A 27,350-nucleotide genomic window follows, 5' to 3' on the forward strand; every position below is an offset into this window, starting at 1 on the left:
GGATACCATTTCCACCGACATAAGAAATATTGCCTCTCACGTATTATGAAGGAGTGCACACAAAGGATACGTGCACACTACACATCTTATTCGTCCTTGTCCTGTACGCATCACACTATATACATATATCTTTACTGTACATATCATATTGATATTATTAATAATAATAATAATAATAATAATAATAATAATACATTTTATTTATATGGCGCCTTTCATGGCACTCAAGGTCGCCGTACAACAACAAATCTAAAAACAGCCACAAAATTCAAAACACAAAATACATAGAAACATACAGTATAAAACATAGCCAGCAGCAGAGCAGCACGGGAAAAGCAAATAATCAACAGGGATACGCCTGCGTAAACAGGTGGGTTTTGAGGTGGGTTTTAAATGAGATGATAGAGTCAATGTTCCTGATGTCGGGGGGGAGGGAGTTCCAGAGGCGAGGGGCGGAGCGGCTGAAGGCTCTAAACCCCATGGTGGACAGACGGGCTGGGGGGACGGTCAGGTTGATGGAGGAGGCAGACCTGAGGGACCGGGTGGGAATGTTGATGTGGAGGAGGTCGGACAGGTATGGAGGGGCGAGGTTATGGATGGCCTTGAAAGTATGGAGAAGGATTTTGTAGTCGATGCGGTGTTTGATGGGGAGCCAGTGGAGTTGGTGTAGAATGGGGGTGATGTGACTGATGACAGGGGTTCTGGTGACAATACGGGCAGCAGCGTTCTGGACCAGTTGGATCTTGTGGAGGAGTTTGTGGGGGAGACCAAAGAGAAGGGAGTTACAGTAATCTAGGCGGGAAGTGACGAGGGAGTGGACCAGGATTGCGGCGCTGTTGGGAGTGAGTGAAGGGCGGAGGCGGTTGATATTACGTAGATGGAAGTAAGCAGACCGGATGGTGTTGTTAACGTGGGAGTGGAATGAAAGGGTGCTGTCGAGGACGACACCCAGACTCTTAACCTGGGGGAGGGGGAAACCAAGGAGTTGTCTATGTTGAGGGTGAAACTGGGGTGCTTGGTGAGTGTGAATTTGGAGCCAATGAGAATTACCTCTGTTTTATTGCTGTTTAGTTTGAGGAGATTTGAAGTGAACCAGGATTTAAGTTCCTGTAGGCAGGCACAGAGGGAGGAGGGAGGGAGGGTGGAAGTGGGTTTGGAGGAAACGTAGAGCTGGGTGTCGTCCGCATAACAGTGGAAATGAATGTTGTATTTACGGAAAATCAGACCAAGTGGGAGGAGGTAGATGATGAAGAGGATAGGGCCAAGGACAGAGCCCTGGGGAACACCAGAGTAGAGGGGGGTCGGATGGGATGTGAATGATTTTAACTGTATAAACTGAGTGCGGCCAGAGAGATAGGAATGGAACCAGTGTAGAGGGGTGTCAGATATACCAATGGAGGCTAAACGGTTAAGGAGGGTGGAGTGCGATATAGTGTCGAAAGCGGCGCTCAGATCGAGTAGGATGAGGATGGATAAGAGTCCGGAGTCAGCTGCCATCAGGAGGTCATTTGTGATTTTGAGGAGGGCTGTTTCTGTGCTATGAAGGGGGCGGAAGCCAGACTGGAACTGTTCGTAGAGGTTATTGTTAGAGAGATGAGTATGAATCTGTAAAGCCACCACTTTTTCCAAGATTTTTGAAAGAAATGGCAGGTTGGAGATGGGACGGAGGTTATTGAAGATGTTGGGGTCTGAACCAGGTTTCTTCAGAATTGGTGTTACAGCTGCGGATTTGAGAGATGATGGGACAGAACCAGAGGTGAGGGAGGAATGGATGATTGTAGTTATCAGGGGCAGGAGAGAGGGGAGGGAGTCTATGACCAGGGAGGAGGGCAGGGGGTCAAGTTGGCAGGTGGATGGCTTGGATTTCCGGATGAGTTTAGATAAATCGGCAGCAGAGGGGAGATGGAAGCAGGAGAGAGGTACAGAGAGGGGGGGATGGGGAGATAGGGGAGATGGACAACTGGACATAGGAGGGGTCAGTTGCTGGTGGATGTTGGCTATTTTTGAGTTGAAAAATGACATCAGGGAGTTACAGTGGTCAGTGGAGTAGAAGTGTGGGGGAAGGGAGTCGGGGGGGCGGAGTGAGTTGTTGACCACTGAGAACAGGGCCCTGGTGTTCCCAGCACCAGCAGTGATTTTGTCTGTAAGATATTGGGATTTGGCTGAGGAGAGGGCGTCTTTGTAAAGGAGGATGTGGGCATGGTGCATCTGTTCATGCAAATATATTTACTTTTTACATAAATATTCATTGCACGTAGCGCGAGGTTGACCACCGTCCGCATTGACTTCACAGTAATGTACGTCTTCATAGGGGTAACGTTCCCGATAAGTCCAATGATTGCAATATCCATACAGTGAAGAACATGAACAGGCCCACTGTAGACAATTGACTATCATCCCCAAGTAGGCCTACACCCCATCCCTATTTATACGGACTACGAAAACTTTAAGCGCACAGATTACTGAACTATCTATTATTAGTTGCATCACTAGTGTATCCTGTCTTGGCTGTAATATTGTCACCTTTATCTTGTATTATGCCTATTGCCTTATGTCTTGTGCTGCCATGTCAGGAACCGAAGCCTACGAATTTTACTCTCTTAATGTAACGTAACAATAAACTTGAAACATGCTTGGCTTTTCTACAATGCAGGTTAGATGACGAACTGCATTTCCTTGTGACAACCTTGGTACTTGTCAATGACAATAAGATTGAATCTAATCTAAAAGAAAAAACATGATTTAACATAAATACAAAGGGAGATATGTTGTACAGTTTAATCGGGAATCATATTTAATTGAATCTGTAATTATTAAACAATACTTGAATGTTATGAAATGTATTATCATAAATAATAAGGTGAACACGTTGTCGATACAGTCTGGAACATAGACATTATAGAGAGTTTCATATTGTTATGTGTTCGTTAAGCGGAACTACTGCGCAGAAATTTAGTGGGTGAATTTTTTTTCGCCTTCTGTCGGGCATTTAACTGACCAATAATAGGCAAAGCATGGGTGTTAAAAAGGATTTTATAAATCAGAATCCAAATGTTCTTGCTTTGCGTACGCACCGAAACTCTCTTCTCTCGTCTATATAATATCTATGTTCCAGACTGCTTCAACAACGGAGTCAGTTTAAACGTGATTCGTCCTACTGTTCACCTTACTATTCATGATAATACATGTCATAACATCTAAGTATTGTTTAATAATTACAGATTAAGTAAGACAAGATACACTGGTGGTGCAATAAGTAATAATAGATAGCTCAGTAATAAAGTGTCTGTGCGCTTAAAATGTTCGTAGTCCTTATGGGGTGTGCTTGGGGATGATAGTCAATTGTCTACAGTGGGCTTGTTCATGTTCTTCAATGTATGGTTATTGCGATCATTGGACTTATCGGGACGTTACCCACTGAGCACTCGGGAACAGTGAATCAGGAACGGTGCTCAACTTGTCCAGCCTCACGCTATGTGCAATGAATATGAATATAAAAAGTTAATATATTTGCATGAATATCTATATGATTGATACGAACAAAGATATATGTGTGGTGGCCTGGGAAAACCCTTCACATGGTGGCATTTTGACATTTTCATTTTTTTATATTTCCATAAATTAGAAGTTCTCAGCTATTCATAACTGGTTGAATGACTGAGATAGCCCTTTATTTTAAAAAGTTATGCGCATTTTAATGTATCATGTCAAAAAAAGTGAAAGGTGAGAAATGCTGCCCCCATGCTGCCCCCGACTCCTTTCTCCTCCGGGTCGGGGGAGGAGCCTATGCAGATCGGCCGGTCTCGTTTGTCTGCTTGTGATGCGGTGTTAGTCTGCTCGCCTCGTCGGTAAAGTATAAGTACTTTCTCTTTTGTTTTCTTAAAATGTTTATTCACCATAATGTAGTATGGAGTTCAAAGTACTAGAATACCACATAATATCAAAATCGCCGAAATAGGACATTTCCATCTATTTTTGCTCTTTGCCACAAACGAACGCCAGCGACATCCGACGGATTTTCCCAGGCCACCACACATATGTAGGCTACATTGTGATGGGTACAGGACAAGGGAGAATAAGATATGTGCAGTGTGCACGTATATTCTTTGTGTGCACTCGCATAATATGTGAGGTAATATTTCGATTTATGTTGGTGGAAATTGTATCTATTTCAAAGCGTTTCTCCTGTTTCATCCTTCTGCCAGCGGAGTCGCAGTTGACATTTCTCCAGTTTCTATGTGTACGCATGGATCACACTGTGCGTAGCCTAGAGGTGCGCACAGTTTTTATAAATCCCCAAATTGCGGGAAAATTAGCTTACGCACCTTAGTGTGCGTACGCAAGCTTTATAAATGAGGCCCCTGGTGCCTGAATATTGTGTTTTCCTTTACATAAATAATGACAGTTCCACCATAAATTGATGCAGAAAAGGCACAAATTGGTGCATATCAATTCACCAGAATGCAAGAAATTAAGTGTTTGACGCTCGTGTGAGGACCCCCAGACCGCTTCATGGGTCCCCCCGATGTCAAACGCCTGTGGTACCACCTCCGCCTCATTTTGAGCCAGGAAAAACCCTGTAAACGTACCGTAGCTACAAACAAAGCTAGCGTAGCTAACAAACAAAAGCTTTGGCTAGCTAAGTGCACACTGAACATAGTGGTTTCAGCTCATACTCACAAAGCTAGCTAGTTAGTAGGGGTGTAACGGTACACGTATTTGCACTGGAATTGGACTGTAAGTCGTTCAGTTCTGTACGCGTGTGTACTGACATATAAACAACTTTGGCTACTTGTTCCCCAAAACACCAGCAGCTGTTACACATGTCAAAACATCTTTCGATGTGCAAGCTGTGAGCAGTGGAGGTTAAATTTAGTGGAAACACCACAAATCTACGGAACCACTTATTGAGGCATCACCCTGACATGAAACATCCACGCCTGCGCCCCCCAGTACCTAACTGACCTCCTCCCCCAACATACCCCTTCCCGGAACCTGCGGTCCGCAGACATGGGCCTGCTGTCCACCCCCCGCACCAACCTACGGACCTTTGGGGACAGAGCCTTCAGCGTGGCCGCACCTACTCTCTGGAACTCCATCCCCACAGTGATTCGCAATGCCCCCACCCTGGACTCGTTCAAATTAGCCCTCAAAACCAGGGCTCGACAGTGCGACTGTTTTGGTCGCATTTGCGAGTGAATATATTTCTGTGCGACTTGGAAATACATTCAGTCGCACCAGTGCGACTAAAAGACTGCTGAACTACTGTCATGCGCAGTCAAACTTATGTGTATAAGCGATGAGGGAATGAAAACAGTGAACAGAAACGCGTGTCGCAGAAATACTTCACGCGACTCCTATATGCGCTTAAAATGCGCTCGTAGCGCTGTGTTTTGTTAGCCGCTAGCTGCTAGCAGCGTTTGCTTCCGGTTTCATTACAAAGAGGTTAACCCCATATGTGCCTGACGTCTAACAACATTCAAATGACTCAAACTTAATATTTTTTCGGATTTCAATGTATGACACATCATTTGAAAGCTTATGATCCGTAGTTCCAATCCACAACACGTCACATTTGAAAGCGTTTATGTAATTGTTTTACATTTGAAAGTGTTTTTTGTTTATATATATTTATATTATACAATATACCAGTCATATTCTGGAATGTGTCTAAATGTTAAAGTTCCATAAGTATAAGCAAAATAAAGTAACAGTTTGTAAATAAATAGTAGCATTAAAAAAAAAAAAAAACACGAACCGTGACCCAAAAACCGAGGTTCATACCGAACCGTGGGCCAACTGAAATTAATATTCTTACTTCCCCTTTACATTGTGTGAGTCTCCATTTTTATTACGGCCAAGAGCCGGTTATGATCATTTTGATATGTTAACTTATTCTGATAATTTGTTGTCGTTGTTGACGAAAATTGCGCAATTTTCATTGTGCTACTGAAATTCTTGGTGTGCTACTAAATTTTTCAACATGGTAGCACAGTGCTACCTGGGGAAAAGGTAAGTGCAGGGCTTAAAGTACTCCGGCACAGTGCCGGATTTCCGGCGCGGGAGAATATATATTTTTTTTTTGCAATTGCGGCATTGCGCCGACGTGGTGGCGGGGGCGCTGTTTCACAAATAACTTAGCTTTCGTGTTTGCTAGCGAAACAGCTGATAGTTGATGTTGACTGCTCAAGGAGAATACATATTTGAAAGTACAGAATGCCTGAGAGCCTTATATTGCATTATATTACATTATATTTTGAATGGCCATCTGGTGCCTGAATATTGTTTTTTCCTTTACATATATAATGACATTTCCACCATAAATGGATGGCGAAAGGGCACAAATTGGTGCATATCAATTAACCAGAATGCAAGAAATTAAGTGTTTGATGCTCGTTTAAGGACCCCCAGACAGCCCTGCTTCATGGGTCCCCCCCGATGTCAAACACCACTGGTACCACCTCCGCCTCATTTTGAGCCAGGAAAAACCCTGAGTAGTGACGGGAAGCCTTATGGGACGTGGTGCCAAGAAGGAGAATATAAGTGATAGTGGCTTAATAAGTAATCAGTTTGTTCTTTTAAAGACATGTATATATTTTATTCTGTATTGTTATAGTGATAGTGGCTTAATAAGTGATGCAATCAGTTTGGCCTTTTAAAGACATCTATTTATTTATTTTTTTTATTAAGTATAAAACAGTATTATGAATGAATGAATGGTCTTTATTGTCATTACAGTTTTTCCCAATTGCTAAAACACAAAAGCCAATTCTCTAAACCAAATGACCAGTTCTCTAAACACATTTAATAAAACTAGCTCCCATTTGCCAAAACCATAAACACATTTCACATGAAGACACAATTCACAAAACACAATCCTCCTTTTCTCATAAATCTAAACACATTTTGTCTTGCTAAAACACAAGTTGCAAAAAACTCTGCTCAAAATGTCAAATTCTCAAATTAAAGCTCATGTGATGCAAAATGCTTGCCACAGTCAGCAAAATGTTAACACAATGAACACACCTGGCTTCATTCATTAAACATAACGACTCAAAATTTAAGACACTTGTTGCAAATGATTGTGGTGTGTGTGTGTGTGTGTGTGTGTGTGTGGTATAGTTCCATAAATAAATAAAAAAAACATCACACCCTGAACATTGTTTTCAGTGAGTATTGTTGTGTGTAATGGATCCTCTGTAGTGTTTGCATTGAGTTGTGATACAGTACAGTATTGTACATGTTACGGTACATGTGGGAATACGGTAAAAATGTTCAAACCTTTATTTACGTAAAACTCGATAGGACAACAGTGCAACAACTTCGCGGCTGAACTTTAGTAAAATTTCGGACATCATATGCCATTTAAAGGGGGGAAATAGATATCTAAAAATGCATGACTATCATGCAAAATCTGCCTTACTGTAATGTAAAATATGTAATGTTAGATATAACGTTAAACAGGGAGCGCAGATTTATTTTTATGCATGACTATCATACACACAAAAAAAAAGGGTTAGGGTTAGGTGCTAGGGTTACAGTAAGGTTAGGGTTAGGATTAGGGGTAGGGTTTGAGTTTGAGTTTTGAAGAGAGAAGGTGTGGTTTTGCTTATGTACCGTATTTTCCGGACTATAAGTCGCGTTTTTTTTCATACTTTGGCTGGTCCTGCGACTTATAGTCAGGTGCGACTTATATATCAATAATTCATCATCTCTGACTGACATGAACTGACATACGGTAATCTCTGACTGACATGAACCAAGGAGTAACTTCCGCTAGCGCCTCATACACGATAGAATAGCCATTATACTTGACAATGTGGACATTAAACACGACAATGTGGACATTAAACATGATGTTATGGACCTTATACACAATGTTATGGACGTTATAAACGATATTAAAGTCATTTATTCCTTCCAGAGACTGTTCTATGTTGCTAAGTTACCCCCGCGAGGCTATTTTGCTACTTCCGCTAGCGCCACATACGCGATAGAATAGCCATTATACTCGACAATGTGGACATTAAACACGACAATGTGGACATTAAACATGATATTATGGACCTTATACACGATATTATGAACGTTATACACGATATTAAAGTCATTTATTACCTTTCAGAGGCTGTTCAATGTTGCATTGTTTGTAGGCCGCCCTTCATCCTAACTACTTCCGTTTTTCACCAAGCTATCTTTGTCATGGCCTTATACACGATAAATAGTCGTTACACTCGACAATGTGGACATTAAGCACTATATTATGAACGTTATACACGCTATTATGAACGTTATACACGATATTAAAGTCATTTATTACCTTTCAGAGGCTGTTCCATCCTGTTTGCTTGCTCCCGCGACGCCATTTTGCTAACCTTCGTTAGCAACGCGCTAGCTAGCCCTGGCTTTACACTCGATAATTTAAGTATTTCTAACCTTTCAGAAGAAGTTTTAACGTGAATTATGTCCTTCCTGGGCTTACAAATCCTCTCATGTCTCTTCACAGTGCCAGACTAGAGTCAAGCTCAACAGGGTCTTCTTTCCCCGCTGATTCCGCCAAGCCCGTTCCCTTGAACCATGCGACTTATAGTCCAGTGCGACTTATATGTGGTTTTTTCCTCTTCATGACCCATTTTTGGCCTGCTGCGACTTATACTCGGGTGCGACTTATAGTCCGGAAAATACGGTAGCTTTAGAAAAGTGTGTTGTGTTTAGAGTTTTGGGGAAATGGAGGAAAGTTTTGTGAAATGTGTTTTAGCAATTGAGAAAAACTGTAATACAGTACAGGTACCATACAACGACATTTAGGAGGGGGGGCTCCCCTGGTGCTTGGAAAAAGACTAAAAACACGAGGGCCAAGGGTAAAATAAAAAAGGGAAAAGAGCTGGTTTACATAAATAAAGGCTATGTACACTATCTACTATACTCAGGGGTGCACATAACTTTTTGGGGCCAGTGCTCAGAGGAGCACCTAGGGATGCTGCTTGGTGCTCCCCGAGCTCGCGAGTCACGACCCGTCCCACAGGACACATGGGACACAGGGATACATGGATAACTTATATTAGCAAAACGACATTTATTCATAAATAAAGATGAACGAACAAATGATTGTGTGCAAAACAAAAGAAACAAATGCAAAATCAAATGACTGCTCTTTAAGCATGAAAGTCTGTCAGACTCCTTTAAACACAATGAAATCAACTGACATCTCTTTAAGCACTGCTCTGTTCTGTAAACACTGAAATCAACTTTTCAACAAAAAGTTACAGCCTAAGCATTTACTTGTGCTACAAGCTTAATCATCATCATCACTGCTCTCTTGACTGCTGTTAATACTGTCCTCAATTTCAACCATGGTAGAGGATGTTGTTGTTGTAGGCTATCACTTTAAATAGCTCATTATTTTGATTGTGCAACAAAGTCTTTTTTTTTCTTTTTCTAATAGAATTCCCAACCATATTCCCTGGATCAGGGGTCTAGGTGCGATAATGAAGCTGTAAAACAAACGTCTGAACGTTTGAAAGCTTCAGAGAAAAGAAACGTGAAGTCCCTTGGTGTTGTTTTTCCTTTTAGCCACGAGTCGTTCGGGACTGAATTTTCACGTGTCGGCGTGATAACCGTGCGATGCGCGATACGCGGAATGAAAGTACAAGTTACGATACTTTCCGAATGTTTTCGTGAGGGGAGTCGCCGTGGTCGTCGTCGGTGGGTACATTGTGGTCATGAAAGGATATGGTATTGGTATTAACGGGCAGTCAGCAGTAGGAGTTTTGAGGAAGTCAATTCCTCTCCCAGCGCTTCCAGCTGTTGGTGCGCAAGAGCGCGTTCATGCCACTGATCTGCCGCGCAGCATGCATTTTGGCGACGCATGCGCACTGGCGCACCAGTTATGTGCACCCCTGACTATACTACTATACTATACAATAAAACACTGTGCTGTACTCTATGCTATGCTATAAATATCCTAACTTTTCCTATATCTGAACCTTATGTACACAAGGGTTGTCATATTGCACATAGTATTGTTGCACATTCATTTAAAGTATTAATGCATTTTAACATTGAGACATATATTTTGTATTGACTATAAAATAGTATTAATGCATTTAAACATTGAGACAAGAAGCTGTCTTCTGTACCCGCTCTCCCAATATCTCAAACTGTGACCCCCCTCCCCAAGAAAAAGTTTCAGGCACAGGATTTTTTCCCACTTTAAGCCCTGTAAGTGTCAAGCCCTGCTCAAAACACATCTGTTCTCCAAGACCTTTGGCCCCTAGTCAATGTTTCAGTTTTGCTTTGTTTGTTTTCTGTTTTGTCTGTCTGATCATTCCCTTGAATTGTAAAGCATCCTTGTTTTTTTTGAAAGGCGCTATATAAATTAAAGTTATTATTATTATTATTATTATCTTTCGACGCAACATGGGCTAAAATTACAGGAATGCCATGTTGCCACGCTGGCACAAATATACAGTGCTAATAATGTTAGCGCCACGCAGGCATATTTATTTTTATTCATTTAATCAGTTATTTAACCAGAAGGTCCCTTGAGATTAAAATAAATTTTTCGAGGCAGACCTGGCCAACAGCACACCAGTTCAAGTACAAGTTTACACAATTGGAGAATAAAACATAATAAAAACAGACAAGGGACGAGAGATAAATATGATAGAAAATCCATTTTAGGAATAGCAACTGTCTACTAGCACTCTACTGCACTCTACTGTCACACAATTAATCAGAGCTTTGAACTCCCCCAGGGAGACGAGATTATTAACACTACAGCAGCCATGGGTGGGGTCATTTGACCTAGTAAGTAAAAGAATCGATATATCTTTTTAAACTCAAGACCCACCTTTTCAGTACCCACCTTTCATGACTTTTCCTAGATGCGTTCTACCACCCAGCATCCTTACATTTTCTAAATCTACCTTGTATGAAGCTACTTCTTCAACAGGGTTTACCCAAGTTACATACGCAATAGTGATAGGATACTGTATGTCTATGTACAGACAATTATGAATGAGAGACTGTACAGTAGGTCTCCCAGTTGAGTATTGCACGCTATAGCTACCGCAGCAAAGTCATTGCAACAACCTACATTTGATTATGTCTGTAATCGTCAACAAATTTCCACGCAACATTGAACAAATACAATTCCATTTATAATACAGTATATCATGTAATCAAGTGTATTTTTGCAGCTTGATAATGTATTTGATAGTGAGTGAGTGTGTGTGTGTGTGTGTGTGTCTGACATGGGTTTCAAACGATGCGAAATTTGGACCAATCAAAAAACTGTTTTGAAAGCGCGTCGCCTCGTGGTTAATTGCAACATTGTAACATATTGTAACTAACTACGCCCTAAATCGTAACGAAATGTGGAAGCGGCCTAAATCTAGCTTCAATCTGCTTTTTTTCTGTTCTCCGGTCATAATAACTCGCTGCCTTTCTGCGCAGCCTGAATCAAAGTGGACTGTCTGAATCAATTAGTGGCGGAGGAAATTCATTCGTGGCGGCCTGCCACGAATAAATGCATATAGAGGAAACACTGTAGTATAGGCATGTAGACAGTATATGTATGTAGATAGTATAGGCATGTAGATAGTATAGGCATGTAGATAGTATAGGTATGTAGATAGTATAGGTATGTAGATAGTATAGGCATGTAGATAGTATAGGCATGTAGATAGTATAGGCATGTAGATAGTATAGGCATGTAGCTAGTATAGGCATGTAGCTAGTATAGGCATGTAGCTAGTATAGGCATGTAGATAGTATAGGCATGTAGATAGTATAGGTATGTAGATAGTATAGGCAGGCAGGCAGAAGGGGCATGCTTCACTTCCCAGGGGGCTAACATCAAAATACACACATCCCCGTGTTTACCAGGGCCAGGGGAATCTAGCAGGGGTGGAATGCAAACTGTGGGTTGTTCCAATCAAATGCGACACATGGGTGTATGGAAATAGCGTTCCACGCACCCGGAATATTTGCATATTCATGACTATTGTTTTTTTAATAATGATAATCAACTACTTCTGCATCATACATGCAGCCACTACCCGTGATAATCTGCGACCTTAATCCTGTATCAGGGCACGATACTTGTACAAGGTGCAGAGGTTTATCTCTCTGAGAGACATACTTAGATAGAGAACACTTTTATCTATATCTTTTTATTAATTGTTTATCATCTTGTTAAATGTTTATCTATTTAATTTCTCTCTCTATTTTTTTTTCTTACTATCCTCCTCTTGCTGTATTTGTTTAATGCTGTATGTAAAGCGCTTTGAATTGCCCCTGTTGTATCAAATGTGCTATACAAATCAACTTGCCTTGCCTAAACGTATATATTAAAGTTAAACTTGCCTATGTAACCCTGTATATGTTCCTATTCTTACAGACCAGCAGAGCTCCAACCCAGGTTCAGACAGCGAGCCCAGCTCCACCACATCAGGAAACCATAAACACAGGAGCTCAAGGCAGAAGAATCACCATAAAACACACCCACAGACTTACACAGGAGAGGAGACCTACCGTTGCCCACTGTGTGGAAATAGTTTTAGTAAAGCAGGAGACCTGAAGAAGCATCAGAGAATACACACAGGAGAGAAACCATACCAGTGCTCCCAGTGTGGGAAGAGTTTTAGTCAAGCAGGAGCCCTGAAGAAGCACCAGAGAATACACACAGGAGAGAAACCATACCAGTGCTCCCAGTGTGGGAAGAGTTTCAGTCAAGCAGGAGCCCTGAAGAACCATCAGAGAATACACACAGGAGAGAAACCATACCAGTGCTCCCAGTGTAGGAAGAGTTTTAGTCAAGCAGGACACCTAAAGGATCATCAGAGAATACACACAGGAGAGAAACCATACCAGTGCTCCCAGTGTGGGAAGGGTTTTAGTGAAGCAGGAAACCTGAAGACTCATCAGAGAATACACACAGGAGAGCAACCATACCAGTGCTCCCAGTGTGGGGAGAGTTTTAGTCGAGTAGATGTCCTGAAGATTCATCAGAGAATACACACAGGAGAGAAACCATACCAGTGCTCCCAGTGTGGGAAGAGTTTTAGTGAAGCAGGAAAGCTGAAGATTCATCAGAGAATACACACAGGAGAGAAACCATACCAGTGCTCCCAGTGTGGGAAGAGTTTCATTAATGCAGGAGACCTGAAGAAGCACCAGAGAATACACACAGGAGAGAAACCATACCAGTGCTCACAGTGTGGGAAGGGTTTTAGTGGAGCAGGAAACCTGAAGATTCATCAGAGAATACACACAGGAGAGCAACCATACCAGTGCTCCCAGTGTGGGGAGAGTTTTAGTCGAGCAGATGTCCTGAAGATCCATCAGAGAATACACACAGGAGAGAAACCATACCAGTGCTCCCAGTGTGGGAAGAGTTTTAGTGAAGCAGGAAACCTGAAGATTCATCAGAGAATACACACAGGAGAGCAACCATACCAGTGCTCCCAGTGTGGGGAGAGTTTTAGTCGAGCAGATGTCCTGAAGATCCATCAGAGAATACACACAGGAGAGAAACCATACCAGTGCTCCCAGTGTGGAAAGAGTTTTACTCATGCAGGAGACCTGAAGATTCATCAGAGAATACACACAGGAGAGAAACCATACCAGTGCTCCCAGTGTGGGAAGAGTTTTAGTGAAGCAGGAAAACTGAAGATTCATCAGAGAATACACACCGGAGAGAAACTATACCACTGCTCCGAGTGTGGGAAGAGTTTCAAGCAGGCAGAACATCTAACTAAACACCATAGAATACACACTGGGCTCACCGCAAGTACCCACTCAATATAATAAACAACAGTTTAATGATCATTAAATATGTATCATTTGTGGATTGGATTCACTATTCGCATTTGCCGGAGGCTACCGGTAAGGGAGACTTTTGTAAATACTTTCGTTTTGGGACGTGTTTGTGTTTGGGGCTGTGTGATCATCTAATTACTGTATGTGTAGTTTTGTGTTTCTAGCATGTCGATGTTCTATCAGCATGTTGTGATGTTATAGAAATTAAGAAGATGAATGGCTGAAATGGAAAAACAAATATAAGTCTGGAACGATTATATTTAATTGCTCCCGGCAAGTAAAAAAGCGTTACTGTCGAACCCTGTATTTGCAAGGACCTTCGTCTGTACAGTGTTGTGGAAAACTAAGGTTTCTGCTGAATGCTGCTAACACTGAAACCACGTTATGAAATACCAGTTAACACAGATATCCTGACGTATCGTTGATGAATTGTCTTGATGTATAGATCATCGCAAAATCCATGTACTGTGATACTATCGGTACGGGTGGCAAAATATCGTACGGTTATCGTATCGTGAGTTACCTTGCGATTTCCACCCCAACTAACTAGTTTTCATTTCCAACGTGATTTCCAATATTTTGATTTGTAAAGCTGTTTTTATCTTTGTTTCTCAGTCCAAAAGTATTATATATTGACCCCTGTTAGGGATGTATAGCCTTACAAAAAGAGCTCAGTGAGAATTTTTTTTAAAGAATGTTTTGATTTATAAAGCTTAGTTCAAACTGACTGTTATGGGGCTTTTCCATCAGCAGCCCAGGTCGGCCCAGGTCGGGTCACTTTAGCCCGTTTTAGATCAGTTCTGGTTTTCCATTATACACAAACCGACCCGGACTAGTAGGAGGAGTAGACGATAGTAGGCGGAGTTACTCGTCATAACAGCGCGCCATGGTGGTGACGTATATTTTCACGAGACATAACAACAGCAACATGGAGCTATCCTATGCTTGCAGCTATCCTATGCCTTTCCCTCGGCATGTGGTATATTATTAACCGTGGTTTTTTGGAGAGAAAAGAGAGAAGACAGAAGAGCGAAGGCAGAAGGAAGGATACTCGAAAGAGGAATGCTGAAAAGTGAAAGAAACTACTGTGGGCTATCGTAAGGAGATGGCTACTACTTTAGCTCACTGTAGCATCATTGTTATGTTCAGCATAGAGATGGCTACTGCCTGATTGTCTGCATGTTTGAATCATTTCTATTGGATTTTGTTCTGCACATATGTTGTTCTACACATAATAAAGTCATGTTTTTGAACCCTTAAAACCACTGCCTTCACTTGTCTGCTTTATGAACTGTAGCATCATTGTGTGCCGTCAACGGGAGTTGCACCAGCTGGCGCGGTACAGCACTCTCTCTATATATTTCGGGCTAAACTGTGCAGTGTAGCCGGCGTCCTGGTTCCTCCAGCAACCGGACACTTTCATAAATAACAACAAATATGTAATATGTAAATATGTATAAGACCACGTTCATTGATAAAATGACGCCAGGGATGGAAAGGGGTGATGGCAGTTTTAGAAGGGGGATGATGAAGCGCTGGACTACGGAACGGCACAGAACAACGGGGGGAAATGCGATAAGAATTATGTCAAAATGCAGCACCACCATGCACAGATCAGCCTTAAAACATGTAACGTTAGATATATATCGTTATACAGGGAGCGATGTATTTCTACGGAAAGGCTGATAGATTGTAGAATCTTCTTGTCGGTAAAACGATGGAATCAATCTATTGAGGATTGTGATCTTAAATGCGTTGTCATCTCATGACAGATTAGGTGCACAGCAATGACAGCATACACGATTTGACAAGGAAATAGGATTTTCAACACGGGTTGGAATCAGTGGCGGCTGGTGCAAACATTTTTGGGTGGGGCACAGCAGTGTGGCGGGGGGGTCCTTTTTTCTGCGTGCACGATTTTTTTTTCGCGTGCACGCGCATAAAACACGCACTGGCGTTACAACCATTGTATAATTTCAACTTTCACCCTTAAAATGACCGTGTGGGCCATGGAGAAGTTACCCTGTCAACTACAGACACTGAGGTGGAAGAGTGACCGGTCTATGGACGTCGGTACGGTCCAATACCCAGTGTCAGACAAGGAGGAAGTCTAGTCAACAAGGCTAGTACAGGCCTCACAGCTACACTCAGGTTAATAAAGGTAGCAGATGAATATGTGTACTATGTGTCTGTGTGACATGGCTACATCAATGAGCAGAGATGAATGCTGCAGTCAGTAGTACAGTACTATCTATTTCATAGACACATGATGGATGATGATGGAGAGTGATGGTGGTCAACACATCACAGCAGGTCAACACATTCAATGATGTATCACAACCAGACCATGTCAGAAACACAACCAGACCATGTCAGAAACACAACCAGACCATGTCAGAAACACAACCAGACCATGTCAGAAACACAACCAGACCATGTCTGTATCACAACCAGACCATGTCAGAAACACAACCAGACCATGTCTGTATCACAACCAGACCATGTCAGAAACACAACCAGACCATGTCTGTAACACAACCAGACAATGTCAGAAACACAACCAGACCATGTCTGTAACACAACCAGACAATGTCAGAAACACAACCAGACCATGTCTGTAACACAACCAGACCATGTCAGAAACACAACCAGACCATGTCAGAAACACAACAATGCATCAGCTGAGTTAAAGAAAACCAACCCTTACCTTTGATGACAGAACATGAGCCGTGTTTACCCGTACCTCCGCCTTGCCCCGCGCATATTGCTATGAATAGTTCGAAGATAGGTGCTTGCACGTTAGGTGCGAGGCTGCTTGGTTAACCCATTAGCGGGAACATTATTAGTTGCACAAAATAGGCTGATTTAATTGACCATGAACATCAGAGACAGACATTACGAATGTTCATTTAAAATACTCCGGAAGCCCGAAGTCCGGAAAACCGGAAGTCGGGAGTCCTCAGCATAATGCATTGTCTGCAATACAACCGGAGATTCAGGAGGACGCACATTTGTGCGCCCTGGCCAAGAAATAGACAGCCAATTGGAGCGCTGCTACAGCTCACGTGTACGCGAAAAGTATTCGTCCTGGCATAGACTTGCAATTGACCGGCGCCCCGCGTTCTCCCCTATGTATTTTAACAGTGAGTTTTACACACACACACACACACACAGATAAAAAATGTTATTGTATTGGAGGATTTTTAATGAATGCTGATAGGCGCAGACAGAATATCAGCCGCATTTTGTGAATAAACAATGTTTATTTAAAAAAAAAACTTTTTTTTTCTTCTTCAAATCGCAACTAGGAAGTGAAGGTGGGGGCGGCGCCCCAGCGCCCTCTATCGGCCAGCCGCCACTGGTTGGAATCTCTGTACTTGATTTATTAAGACAGTCAGCGAATGGTTCATCAGCACAGTATCTCAGCATCGGCATTCAACGACATCATTATACAGACAGGCTGATAGATACGAGTGCAGCGCTGTCTTGCTGGTGCGGGGCTCCAATCTCCGCGTTTATAGATCGATATAAATAGATCAACATAATGCAGCACTATCATGCACAGATCAGCCTTAAAACATGTAACGTTAGATATATAACGGAGCGATGTATTTCTACGGAAAAGGCTGACTGACGCGGGCATTTGAATGAAATTCCGGGGTAGAAATATTCTCTGCCCCCGCTGTCAACGGGACTTCGAAACAGCAGCAAGCGGTGCTGCGAGCAGCAGCGGCCGGGTGAACTCCCGGTTCATCGAGTTTACGGTTAAAAGCATAACTTCTCGGGGTGTCAGCGCGGTGGTTAAGGGCTCAAAATGACCGTAGACAGATGGTGAAGTTAGCAAAGGAGTATTGTGTTTGTACCACCTCCACAGCCGGTGTTATTCACGGGCAAAGACGGTGCATAATAGCGATTTTTGTGTTGTGCTTGTTGTAAATAAAAGTTCTATGATTCATTGAAATGACATTAAACTAAGATAATACGATGGTCAGCATAATTTTTCGAATCTTTATTAATAAGCTATTACAGAAACTCTAGTGACATTTTCCTAGAGCGAATGTGGTATTTCAAGATGGCGGTTAGTGAAGAAATATATGGACATGGGATGACGATTTCCATTGACCAATCAACGGTGTGCAGCGTCACATGTCACACGCATCCGGATGTTAAATTGTAGTACCTGCTCTCGATGTGGAGCTAAAGAAGCGACCCGAAGCGACCTGGGACGACAATGGAAAAGGGGAAAAGAAGCAGACCGAAGCGGGCTGGCTTGCTTTGGCCTGCTTTAGCGCTGTAGTGGAAAAAGGCCATTAGTGTATGTTATGTTTGGGGTAAGAAGCACACAACACACGGTAGCATAGCGTCACCATGTTCTTTACTGAGTATCAACAACCAGACAGGAGCAATACATCACAGATTTATAGGCACTATATCACTTAGGCTTCACATCACAATCATAGAGCAATCGATCATACATGCATCACCATAGTAACAAGCAATCAAACCCCCGAGTATCCCAATTACCCCTATGTGTGGACACAACAGTGTCTTCCGGCCTATCCGAATACAGATATTTAAACAGATATTTTAATGGTTAAGAATACAGATAATTACGTCTCGTTACACCCCTAGAAATGGTCTACTAACAGGCCTATCTAAAGGAACTGATCGTAAATTGCAGCTCATCCAAAATGCCGCTCCTAGGGTCCTAACAAGAACAAAGACATTTGAATACATTACACCAATCCTGAGATCCCTGCACTGGATACCAGTCTCTCAGACTCAGTATCTCTAATTCAACATCCTCCTAATTACATACAAATCACAATATCGTCTTGGACCAAAATACATATCAGATCTCCTCCCACCCTATATTCCCGCAAGGTCCCTCAGGTCAGCTGAGACGAATCAGCTAATCATTCCAAGAGTAAAAACAAAACACGGTGCAGCAGCTTTCAGTCATGCTGCTGCATGCTCCTGGAACAAACTCCCTGAAGAAATCAAACAGGCCCAAACCCTTAAAATATTTAAATCTGAGCTAAAAACCTTCATGTTTTGCAGCAGTTATGATTAAACACAAACACTTCTATCAATGTCTTTTTTCCATTAACTATTGTCTTATTAAATGTTTTATCTATTTGCTTCTTATAATTGCTTTTATTCATTGTAATTGTTATTTTCTTACTATGCTCCTCTTGCTGTATTTTTTAAATAATGTATGTAACTGTCATGTAATGTAAACGTCACTTTGAATTGCCCCTGTTGTATGAAATGTGCTATATAAATAAACTTGCCTTGCCTTGAAAAAAGCTATTTTTGACCACAGAGCAGACCTGCTTGGTGAATTTGAAGTAATTGTCAAAAATCACTGTGTTGTCTACCCTGAATGAATAATCATTGAAATGTTGCTCGATTGTTATTAAAATGATCATCTTTAATGAAAAAAATACAATAACTTATATTTGAAAAAGATACTTTTCTTTGGGTGGTTTTGTATTCAATTGTATACCCATAATGCATTACTGTTTCGTCATCAAATTACTGTAGCTTTTAATACTGTGAATATTAGCTTCAGCATGGACACAATCTGAATGGGCTATCCAAGTGGTTGCATATTTGCAAATACTCCAAATACTGATCCTGTGACTGTAGATAGGGAGATTTACTTATATTTACATGTTTTAATTTATTTTATTTGATCTAAAGCGACTTACATTTACAAATAAATACATTTGTCTAAGTAAGCTAATTGTCTATCAATCAGGCATCGCAAGACAAAATAATCTCTACATTTGTTTTAATGATTACAGTAGATGAACTGTAGAGGAGGGAAAAGGGCAGGGTTTGACACTGAAGCCCAATTTATACTTCTGCGTAACATCTACGGCGTAGCCTACGGCCCGGAGCCTACACCGCACCTCTCCAAAAATATAACTACGCGGCAGTGCCAACGCAGACCGTAAGCACTGTGATTGGTCCGCTTGGTAGCACATGATTCCGGCTCTCGTCGGCCAGAATGCGGAAGCCATGGCAGAAATGTCATTTACTTTTTCTGTAATTACTTATTAATAAATATTAGAAAAATTATGATAACCATCTTATTATCTTAGTTTAATGTAATTTCAATGCATTATAGACATTTTCTTTACAACAAGCATAACAAAAAAATCGCTATTATGCCGCTATGAGTACACCGTTCCAACGGAGCGCCCCATGGAAGCGTCAAGCACAGCCTTCCCATAAGGAGCGCGATTCACATTTACGAGATGTACAATCCTGTTTATTTAGAAATAAATGATTACCTGTGGCGTTTGACAGCGGATGATGATAGACATATTTAATGTAAAGTTATCTATAAGAACTGTGATTGGTCCGCTTGGTAGCGTCACATTCCGACTCGTAAATGCGGAAGCCATGGCAGAAATGTCCTTTACTTTTTCTGTAATTACTTATTAATAAAGATTAGAAAAATTATGATCACCATCTTATTATCTTAGTTTAATGTCATTTCAATGCATTATAGACATTTTCTTTACAACAAGAAGACAACAAAAAAATCACTTATGCCACTATGAGTACACAACTATAAATTGGGAGAGCCATTGCGTAGGCTACGGCGTAGCCGCGCGTAAATTCGACACAGAAGTATAAATTGGGCTTACGGCTTGTTAGTGCACTTTATGTTCAGACAAGTGAAATTCCTCCAGTTGTCCGACGAACAAGTAAAAACATCATCACCTGGTGACTGGAAGCAAGAAAAGTGAGCTGAGTTTTTTGCCTTGAACTATAGGATTTTGATTGGATCACAGAACATCTAATTGCCCGTGGTTAACTAACTACAGAGGCTAATTCTGAGACGGTAAGACCTTTGAAAATAACCAAGGACTCTCATAAAACCGTGATACAAATTTGAACCAAGAAAAGCTAAAGAGCGAAGTGCTAGTTTAACATTAGCTTGTTCAAAAAAGGCATAGCTGAGAACTGATGTCATAATGGAGGCCCAAGCCATTTTCAACCAAGAAGCATTTTTCAAATGTGAGGATGAGCTTATAATAGGCAAGGCAAGTTTATTTGTATAGCACATTTCATACAACAGGGGCAATTCAAAGTGCTTTACATGCATTATTTAAAAATACAGCAAGAAGAGCAAAATAAAATAAAAATTACAATGAATAAAAGCAAATATAAGTAAATAGATAACATATTTAAAAAGACAATAGTTCATGGAAAAAATACAGTTTGTTCCAGGAGCATGCAGCAGCGTGACTGAAAGCTGCTGCACCGTGTTTTGTTTTTACTCTTGGAATTATTAGCTGATTTGTCTCAGCTGACCTTAGGGACCTTGTGGGAATATAGGGTGGGAGGAGATCTGATATGTATTTTGGTCCAAGACCATTTTGTGATTTGTATGTAATTAGGAGGATTTTGAATTCAATTCACTGAGAGACTGGTAGCCAGTGCAGGGATCTCAGGATTGGTGTAATGTGTTCAAATGTCTTTGTTTTTGTTAGGACCCTAGCAGCGGCGTTTTAGATGAGCTGCAATTTACGAACAGCTCCTTTAGATAGGCCTGTTAGTAGACCATTACAATAATCAAGTCTACTCGAAACAAATGCATGGATGAGTTTTTCAAGGTCTTGCTTGAACATGAAACCTCTCATTCTTGTTATGTTTTTCAGGTGATAGTAGGCTGATTTAGTTATCGAGTTTATGTGGCTGTTGAAGTTTAGATCGGAGTCCAGAATTACACCAAGATTTCTGACCTGTTTTTTAGTGTGAAGAGAGAGAGAATCAAGTTTTGCACTGACTTTCGATCTTTTGTCAGGTGCACCGAATACAATTATCTCTGTTTTGTCCAGGGGTGCACATAACTTTTTGGGGCCAGTGCTCAGAGGAGCACCTAGGGATGCTGCTTGGTGCTCCCCGAGCTCGTGAGTCACGACCCGTCCCACAGGATGGATAAAAAAGGGATACATGGATAACTTATATTAGCAAAACAACATTTATTCATAAATAAAGATGAACGAACAAATTATTGTGTGCAAAACAAAAGAAACAAATGCAAAATCAAATGACTGCTCTTTAAGCATGAAAGTCTGTCAGACTCCTTTAAACACAATGAAAATCAACTGACATCTCTTTAAGCACTAACTGAATGTCTGTTCTTTAAAAAACAATGAAATCAACTGACATCTCTTTAAGCACTGCTCTGTTCTGTAAACACTGAAATCAACTTTTCAACAAAAAGTTACAGCCTAAGCATTTATTTATGCTACAAGCTTAATCATCATCATCACTGCTCTCTTGGCTACTGTTATCACTGTCCTCAATTTCAACCATGGTAGAGGATATTGTAGGCTATCACTTTAAATAGCTCATTATTTTGATTGTGCAACAACGTTTTTTTTTCTTCTTTTTCTAATAGAATTCCCAACCATATTCCCTGGGTCAGGGGTCGAGGTGCGATAATGAAGCTGTAAAACAAACGTCTGAATGTTTGAAAGCTTCAGAGAAAAGAAACGTGTCCCTTGGTGTTGTTTTTCCTTTTAGCGACGAGTCGTTCGGGACTGAATTTTCACGTGGCGGCGTGATAACCGTGCGATACGCGATACGCGGAATGAAAGTACGAGTTACGATACTTTCCGAATGTTTTCATGAGGAGAGTCGCCGTGGTCGTCGTCGGTCGACTGTTGTGATGGATTACTAGTCGGGCCTTCGGCTGAGGGGACGGCAAATAGTTACTTAGTGGGGCTTGCAGTGATGCAGCAGTCAGCAGTTGGATTTTGAGGAAGTAAATTTTTGGCGACGCATGCGCACTGACGCACCAGTTATGTGCACCCCTGGTTTGGTCCTTGTTTAGTTGGAGGAAGTTTTGTGTCATCCAGGCGTTTATTTGCTCAATGCAATTACAGAGATTGTCAATGGGACTATAGTCGTTCGGTGAGAGGGCTATGTAGATTTGAGTGTCATCCGCATAGTTGTGGTAGGCAATTTTGTTCTTTTTTATGATGTGTCCCAATGGAAGCATGTAGAGATTGAATAGAAGGGGGCCAAGGATTGACCCTTGGGGAACCCCACATGTCATTTTAATTTGGTCAGATACAAAGTTGCCAATAGAGACATAGTAGCTTCTGTCCTGTAGGTAGGATCTAAACCAGTTTAGGGCAGTGCCCGAAAGTCCTACCCAGGTTTTTAGTCTATCTATTAGAATGTCATGGTCTACAGTGTCAAAGGCAGCACTAAGATCTAGTAGTACCAAAACTGAGATTTTTCCGGAGTCTGTGTTTACGCGAATGTCATTAACACTAGAACAGCGAAGTTTTTTTACCTACTTTTAGCGCGAAGAGGTGTCGAATCACACGACCACTCTTCACAATGGGGGAGTGTGTACTGACGCACAAAAATCGCTGGATGGCGATGTCACACAAGAAGAGAAAATGACAAGACACTACCTCTAAAAATGCATAAAGTTCCAGAGAAGCGGGGACAGAGCAGAGAGTCAGCTGAAAAGGAACACATATATATATATATATATATATATATATATATATATACAGTATATAATATAATAACGTATGCATGCCATTGTAGATGTAACGTAAGTGGAGAGGAGATTGATCTAGGAGATTGATCGAGACTGCGGGAGTTTTCATTACTAACGAATGAAAGTTGATTATCATTATTAAAAAATAACTGTAATATATATTGCAATGTTGTCCCTTTCACAAATGGTAAAGGGTAAATGGACTGCACTTATATAGCGCCTTTTTTGCTGCTCCAAAGCTGCTCCAAAGCGCTTTACAACGGCCTCTCATTCACCCATTCACACACACACATTCACACACCAATGGCGGCACACATACTGTAGTTCCATGTAATTTCCTTGGAATCCCAAGCTGTGTTGACCAGGTATCTGTAATGTTCACATTTATATATAACAGTAATAAATATAGCAATAAATGACAGCGCTGTAAATAGTGTTATTCTTGCACAATTGCACCCACAACGAGCTATTGCCGTCCGGAGTTGATCAGCTCCAGATTGAACCAAGGTTCTTCGCTACAGAAATTTTTTCACACAATGACAAACATGTGATGCGTTTTATATAATATTCTTTGAACAGAACGGGACAGGCGCCAGAAACTGCCATAATATACCATACATATATTTGCCATATATCGTACCTCCGTTTTATATTGAGAAATATGATGATAAATACATTATAGGGCGGAGGTATGATATGTGGTGTGTGGCTAGATATTTTCATGTAGCACTGTGACTGTGCCTATCTGTGGATTATTATTTATAAATAGTGGTCTCCTGAGAGGAGCGAGTCTTGATTTGTTTTTATGCAACAAGAAGGAGAAAATGGTTACAGAAACACACCGTTGGGACGTGGTGGAGCGGGGGAAACCCAATGTCTTTGTCTTTGTTGATCGGAAACGATCGAGAGCCATCATCAACCCTCCCCCCATCAACCATTAGGCCTACATCAAGTGATTGTAACTCACTTTTTAGAAACGAGTTGTCCCATACAGTGATTTTGTTAGAAGCCTACTTGTTAGAAACAGAGCCTAGTATGTTTATAACCAAGTGCTTTAGTTGGCGAGCAGACAATTGGCTACTACAATGTACAATGTTGCCAAAATCAACTAGGCCTATCTAATGTTCGAAAACGAATCTACAAATATTAATCTGCGTATATCTATGGCAGGGTTTCCGTTAACCGGTAATTACCGGTCTTTGTCCGATAAAATCTGTTGAAGTCCGACATTTTTAAACCTCTTCGGTCATATTGTCCGGTGAAAATAATTCCCTTTAAGCACAATTTGAATACAATTTGCTCAAATTAATTTGTCACATATTCTGATTCCTTCTACATTAAAAAAGACGAATATATAGGCTATATGTTTTCTTTTATTATTAATGTGTAGACTAGCCTACGCGATGACAAACAGCGGCAGGGTTGCCAGATGGGATTGACAATCTAGTCCGCTAAATAACCGCTAAACCCAGTAGCCCATTCGGCGGTAACGCCCCCCCCATCTGGAAACCCTGTCTCTCAACGGCGCGAGTAGTTTAGTCCGTTAATTTAGTTTGATCTAGTCTAAATAAAACCACTGCAGTGACCGGAGTCAAGGTTATTGTTCTGCGTGTTTTGGATGTGCTAGAGCACAGTGAATGACCACTGAGGGCCGTGAGATGCGGCTAGTAAAGGACGCTAGCGGTCATCTCAACCCCGTTCACTGTTTGAGCCTGCCGTGCCCGTTCCAGCCCTGAGTCGGGAGATTCAGAGTATAACATCCCCACCATTCATTAGGATTGATTAGATTAGGTTGACAATACCACACTACATTTGAGTTTAGGGATATCAATGTTATATATTTGTGTATGTTTTATCTGTATGTATTACATGTTATAATTGTTCCACATTTGAGACCTGTCTTCCCCCCACTCAGTTATTCAGTCGATGTCCATCATTTTAGTTCAATTTAGTCTATCTATAGTGTTAGAGTTTAATTTGTGCCACTAAGGTGAAATAGTCCACGGGTGTGTGTGTATCCCCCCGATACATGCTCCCCATTCTCATACTCCCGAGTCCGAGTAAGTATGATTTGACAGGCAGCTAGACTTAATGCCTTCCCAATCAGCGAGACGTGGTCGTGGTTATAGAAATTACGTTGTTTTATTGATAAAAAGGGTAAAACTGGAAAGAGAATATAGAAAACTTACATTACTGTCGTGAAACTATTTAACACACTTCAGTTAACGTAATGTGGAGTCCGTTCATTGATCGATGCAGTCTGTTCAGTGTGGCGCGCGTTCAGCGCTGGACATAATGGCATAGCGCGCATGCAATTCATGAAAGCCTATATATTATTATATTTATTATATAGCTCGCATTTAATCGTATCGGATGAGAAATAGACATTAAATGGCATATATAGGCTACACAACAGTAATCACCGCGACAAACAGCTATATTATATTTTAATATGATGACCGGAATATCTCACGTTTGTCCGGTAAATTGAAATCTTCCCGGACACGATGACCGGCGCCAATTTTTTCTAACGGAAACCCTGATCGATGGTACAACCGTCTTGCCTGTTGTGTATTATTATCATTGCCGACACAGGTCTATGAACATCTGATAATAAGGTGAAGGGCAGTATTATTCATCTTTACTTTATTGGGTGAATAAACTCAATATGAATGATTGTACAGTTGTCTATAGGCAAGAATGGGCTTTAGTTGGCGAGCGGACATGCCACATATCATCCCCGTACCTCCATCCCACATGTATTCATCATCATATTTTTCAATATATCTTGTATTGTCTGAACGAACATTTATTTCGCCATATTACCCTAACCCCATGACTTAGGCACCTTAGGTTTTTGTGAACGGGAATGCAAAATAAAAAAAACAACGCATTACATTGGCCGTCCTATTGAGATGATAACAGTTTACAGATTGAACTCATTATCACTATTAGGCTACCGAGTCTCGATCTCAAATTGCATTCAATTGTCAGGATTCATCTTTGATAAACAATGGCTGTTCAGCTCTCCCTCTAGTTAGCTGAATGGGTGAATCTTCTGCTTACGCAGTGCGGGTGAAATGATGAGACTTGACACAATTCGATTTGGTTTTCCTTCTTCCTCTATTAAACAGATTGTAAAACTGACAAAACACATTGATCTATTAGTACATGTAAATAATTAACAGTGAACGAACTAACAGAAAAGATTGAACAAACTACACAATCATTCAGAGCTCAACTTACCAACTCCCATCTCTCTGTACAACTGACCTTCCGTTTCCCCTGTCACCCAGATCACACTCATTAAGCCCGCCCCCATTTCTATCTAAGCCAATCACTCTCCTCATGCATACTTTTAACCAATCACAAATCAAACAAATAAAATAACCCCCAAATGAACTACCCTCCCATGGATTAGCCAAACAATTAGCCTACTAATTACATCCCATTGAGTATGTTTGCATATGAACACACTTATTCCTGTGTAGCCTATTGCATTATTTTCATACATAATATGAACAATGCGCAGCTTTCCGAGAGCCCACGGCGCATGAGAGTAAAGTTAACGTTTTATATTATATTCTTTGAACAACAGAACGGGACAGGCGCGAGAAACTGCCATAATATATCATACATATATCTGCCATCCCACACCTTACCTCCATCCCACATGTAGCCTATTTATCATAATATGTTTCAATATGCCTCCATAGCAGTCTACACGATTTAGCTAGGCTATATCTATAATTATATTATGAGAACATCAGTATTTTATTATGAGTGGGACTGCTCAGAATAAAAATAATAATACATTATATACTGTAGGCCTATTATAAATATCCGTTCGTTATATAATATTCGTTGATGATTACATAATCAAATGTAGCCCGCAGCGCAGAGCGCATAATGTCTTATTGAGTCAACACGAGTTGACTCGCTGGAACGAGACAGACTGATACACACCACACCTCTGCCATAT

The sequence above is a fragment of the Nansenia antarctica genome, assembly GCF_963989245.1.
Source record: "Nansenia antarctica genome assembly, chromosome: 15".
NCBI lineage: Eukaryota > Metazoa > Chordata > Actinopteri > Argentiniformes > Microstomatidae > Nansenia > Nansenia antarctica.